This window comes from Cyanistes caeruleus, unplaced genomic scaffold (genome assembly GCF_971803275.1).
Source record: "Cyanistes caeruleus unplaced genomic scaffold, bCyaCae1.hap1.1 HAP1_SCAFFOLD_166, whole genome shotgun sequence".
NCBI lineage: Eukaryota > Metazoa > Chordata > Aves > Passeriformes > Paridae > Cyanistes > Cyanistes caeruleus.
Genome location: NW_028255955.1, coordinates 172501 through 177500, shown reverse-complemented (window position 1 = coordinate 177500; position 5000 = coordinate 172501).

Sequence of the window (5000 nt, the reverse complement as noted above, 5' to 3'; positions counted from 1 at the left end):
GCTGTCGGCCGGCCGCCGGGGTAGACCTGCTGTCGGCCGGCACCCTGGGTAGACCTGCTGTCGGTTGGCCGCCGGGGTAGACCTTCTGTCGGCCGGCCGCGGGGTAGACCTGCTGTCGTCCGGCGGCCGCTGGGTAGACCTGCTGTCGGCCGGCCGCGGGGTAGACCTGCTGTCTGCCGGCCGCGGGGTAGACCTGCTGTCGTCCGGCGGCCGCTGGGGTAGACCTGCTGTCTGCCGGCCGCCGCGGGGTAGACCTGCTGTCGGCCGGCACCCTGGGTAGACCTGCTGTCGGCCGGCCGCGGGGTAGACCTGCTGTCGGCCGGCACCCGGGTAGACCTGCTGTCGGCCGGCCGCGGGGTAGACCTGCTGTCGGCCGGCACCCTGGGTAGACCAGCTGTCGGCCGGCCGCGGGGTAGACCTGCTGTCGGCCGGCGGCCGGGGTAGACCTGCTGTCGGCCGGCCGCGGGGTAGACCTTCTGTCGGCCGGCCGCGGGGTAGACCTGCTGTCGTCCGGCGGCCGCTGGGTAGACCTGCGGTCGGCCGGCCGCCGCTGGGTAGACCTGCTGTCGGCCGGCCGCCGCGGGGTAGACCTGCTGTCGGCCGGCACCCTGGGTAGACCTGCTGTCGGCCGGCCGCGGGGTAGACCTGCTGTCGGCCGGCCGCGGGGTAGACCTGCTGTCGGCCGGCCGCGGGGTAGACCTGCTGTCGGCCGGCACCCTGGGTAGACCAGCTGTCGGCCGGCCGCGGGGTAGACCTGCTGTCGGCCGGCCGCCGGGGTAGACCTGCTGTCGGCCGGCCGCGGGGTAGACCTGCTGTCGGCCGGCCGCCGGGGTAGACCTGCTGTCGGCCGGCACCCTGGGTAGACCTGCTGTCGGTTGGCCGCCGGGGTAGACCTTCTGTCGGCCGGCCGCGGGGTAGACCTGCTGTCGGCCGGCACCCGGGTAGACCTGCTGTCGGCCGGCCGCGGGGTAGACCTGCTGTCGTCCGGCACCCGGGTAGACCTGCTGTCGGCCGGCCGCGGGGTAGACCTGCTGTCGGCCGGCCGCGGGGTAGACCTGCTGTCGGCCGGCAGCCGGGTAGACCTGCTGTCGGCCGGCCGCGGGGTAGACCTGCTGTCGGCCGGCACCCGGGGTAGACCTGCTGTCGGCCGGCACCCTGGGTAGACCTGCTGTCGGCCGGCAGCCGGGTAGACCTGCTGTCGGCCGGCCGCGGGGTAGACCTGCTGTCGGCCGGCCGCGGGGTAGACCTGCTGTCGGCCGGCGGCCGGGGTAGACCTGCTGTCTGCCGGCACCCGGGGTAGACCTGCTGTCGGCCGGCCGCCCGGGTAGACCTGCTGTCGGCCGGCCGCGGGGTAGACCTGCCGTCGGTCGGCCGCCGGGGTAGACCTTCTGTCGTCCGGCACCCGGGGTAGACCTGCCGTCGGCCGGCCGCCGGGGTAGACCTGCCGTCGGCCGGCCGCCGGGGTAGACCTGCCGTCGGCCGGCCGCCGGGGTAGACCTGCCGTCGGCCGGCCGCCGGGGGAGAGCCGCTGTCGGCCGGCGGGCCGCCGCGGGACGCGTCGAGCGGCCCGCCCCTCTCGGCCTGAGCGCGTCGCCGCCTTCGTGTCTCCCCGAGAGGAAAGGAGGGAGCCCTCAGAAGCCGGCGGCGCTCCCTCCCCCGTCCGGGCGCGAGCAGACGGCGGCCCCGCCGCCGCCTCGGTTTCTGCCCGCCTGGCTCGATCGGCGGGGCCGCCGTCCGCCTGCAGGTTTCGGCGGGGCCGGCCGGGGGCCGAGCGGGAAGGAAGCCGCCGTGGGCGCGAAAGCCTCCGAGAGAGCGCCGGCGAGAAAGCTTCCTCGGAAAGGGAGGGCGCCGAGGCTCAGGCCGCCGGCGGCCCCGTCGGCCCGCTCCTCAGCCCCCGCAGGCGTTGTCGCGGTGCCGAGCGGCCGGCCGCTTGAGGAGGAGCCGCCCGGGGCGTGGGCGGGGAGGGGCCGACGGCGGCGGCCCGAACCGTCGCCCAGCAGGGGGGCGGGCGGGGCAAGCCCGGAAGGAGGTGCCGAGGCAGGGTGACGTCGGAGGGCGGGGCCGCCGGGCCGGCATCGCCCGCCCAGCAGGGGGCGGGGAAAAGCCCGGAAAGGCGCCGCCGCGGGAGCGGCGGTTCCGTGCCGGGCCCCGCACGCCTCGGCGGCGAGCCCCCGGAGGCGGGCCCGGGGCCAAAGACCTCCGCGGACCGCCGAAGAGCCGGCCGCCCGCCCGCCCGCTCGCCGCTTCTGCCGGCGATTCGAGTCGAGTCACGCCGGGGGCCGGCGTCTTTCTTCCCGCCGCGTCCCACCGCACCCTCCCGCCCGCTTCCTTTCCCCCGCTGTCCGCCCCCAGGTCCCGCCGGCTGGCCGGTGCCGCTTCTGCTCCCCGCAGGCGTGGCGGGGACGCCCCGCGGCCGGTCGAGCGCGTCGGCAGGCCGGGCGCGGGCCGCGAGCCGCCCGTCGGCTCGGCTGGGAGGCGTCCGGCCGCGCACGCAGGAACGGAAATGGGATGGGCCGAGAATTTCGGATCCCGGCGAAGCGTTGGTGTTCCGCCCCGACGCGAGAGCCGTCCTTTCGGGAAAAAGACGAAAGAAGAAGGGAAGGGGTGGGTGCGCGTGTGGCCGTGGGTGAGGGCGTGTGCCTGCGTGCCTGCGTGCGTGAAAAAAAGCAAAATAAAGCAACGGTCAAAAATACGCCTCGGTCTAGGGAGCGGCAATATCGGGAGGGACGGGGCCGCCGAAGCTACCCGACGGCCGAGGGGCGCACAGGTCGGTCTCCCGCCTCCGGGGCAGGCCGCCGCCGCCGCCGCCACCGCCGCCGCCGGGCACGGCGTCAGAAGCCGCAGGGGGCGGCCGGCGCGGAGGCGGCCGACAGGACTACCCCGGTGGCGGGCGGCCCCGGGAGGTTGGGTCCACCCAGGGCCGGGGCCGCCTGACAGGCCTGGCCCGGTGGCGGGACACGAGGCAAATTTCAGCGGGGTACCCTTGTCTCCCGGACGGGGAAGACCTGCTGCCCGTGGTCGGGGCAGCCCTGCTGTCCCAGGTCGGGGTAGACGTGTTGTCCCAGGCCGGGGTAGACCTCCTGTCCGCGGTCGGGGTAGACCTGGTGTCCCGCGGTCGGGGTAGACCTGCTGTCCCAGGTCGGGGTAGACGTGTTGTCCCAGGCCGGGGTAGACCTGCTGTCCCAGGTCGGGGTAGACGTGGTGTCCCCCGGTCGGGGTAGACCTGCTGTCCGCGGTCGGGGTAGACGTGTTGTCCCAGGCCGGGGTAGACCTGCTGTCCGCGGTCGGGGTAGACGTGTTGTCCCAGGCCGGGGTAGACCTGCTGTCCGCGGTCGGGGTAGACGTGGTGTCCCCCGGTCGGGGTAGACCTGCTGTCCGCGGTCGGGGTAGACGTGGTGTCCCCCGGTCGGGGTAGACCTGCTGTCCGCGGTCGGGGTAGACGTGGTGTCCCCCGGTCGGGGTAGACCTGCTGTCCGCGGTCGGGGTAGACGTGTTGTCCCAGGCCGGGGTAGACCTGCTGTCCGCGGTCGGGGTAGACGTGTTGTCCCCCCGGTCGGGGTAGACCTGCTGTCCGCGGTCGGGGTAGACGTGTTGTCCCAGGCCGGGGTAGACCTGCTGTCCGCGGTCGGGGTAGACGTGGTGTCCCCCCGTCGGGGTAGACCTGCTGTCCGCGGTCGGGGTAGACGTGTTGTCCCCCGGTCGGGGTAGACCTGCTGTCCGCGGTCGGGGTAGACGTGTTGTCCCAGGCCGGGGTAGACCTGCTGTCCGCGGTCGGGGTAGACGTGGTGTCCGCGGTCGAGGTAGACCTGGTGTCCGCGCCGGCTCTGGAAGTTCACCAAGGGGTCGCTGTTTTCAGCTGCCTCCAGTTACGTCATGCTAGGAGGCGGCTAGCGCCGCCGCTTTGCCCCGGTCACGTACGCTACGGTCACTTGCAGGCATCGGCGGCCTCGGACACGTATCTCCGTATTATGGGAGCGAGGTAACGGGTCGTCTCCCCCAGGCTGCTACCGTGCCTGTGTCCTCCGGAGGCGAAGCTACGGGCCGGCCGCCCGGCCGGTCGCCGGCGCTGAGCTCAGAGAGAAACGAAGGGGAGAGCCGCCGGCAAGGGAGGCCCGAGAGAGAAACCGAGAGTGTGCCGCCTCGGCGGGACCGAGTCGCGGGGCTCGTCCCGCTTCCCGTGCTACCCATCGTGCCGGTGGGGCAGCTTTGTTTGCCAGGCCGAGGAGGCGTCGTTGCCGCTGCTTGCCCAGAGAGAGAAGGGAGTGTGTTGCCGCCTCGGCGGGACCGAGTCGCGGGGCTCGTCCCGCTTCCCGTGCTACCCATCGTGCCGGTGGGGCAGCTTTGTTTTGCCAGGCCGAGGAGGCGTCGTTGCCGCTGCTTGCCCAGAGAGAGAAGGGAGTGTGTTGCCGCCTCGGCGGGACCGAGTCGCGGGGCTCGTCCCGCTTCCCCCGTGCTACCCATCGTGCCGATGGTGGGGGGGGCCAGCTTGTCGTGATGCCGAGGAAGCGTGTGCTGCTTGCCCAGAGAGAGTGTTGCCGCGCGGGCGGCCGAGGCGAGAAGGGAAGGGCGTGGAGGAGGCAGAGAAGCCGCAGGCGGGTCCCCCCCGCTCTGGTCGTGCTGCTGCCGATTCCGGTCCAGTCCCGCCTCCCTCCCCCCCGCCCCAGCCCTGGGGCGGGGAAGCGAATGCCGGTGGCTGGCGGGCGAGGCGGCGGCGCCTCGTCCCTTATGTGCTCGGCCTTAAGCCGGGGGGCCCCCCTCGGCGGGGTGCAGTTTTTTTTTTTTGTTTTTCGGCTGGCGGTCTCGGTGGGCCACGGTGTGGGCCCGGCAGCCGGGGGCAGACGTCGGCCGGGGGCGCCTCTGTCTAACCGTTGCTCGAGCTTCGTTCGAGGCTTTACCACCCCACCCCCGGCCCGTCCCCGAAGACCGGGTTGTGTCCCCCGCCCCGAGTTGTTGTGGCCCTCGTTCCCCCTTCCTCGGCCTTAAGCCGGGGACCCGCGCTT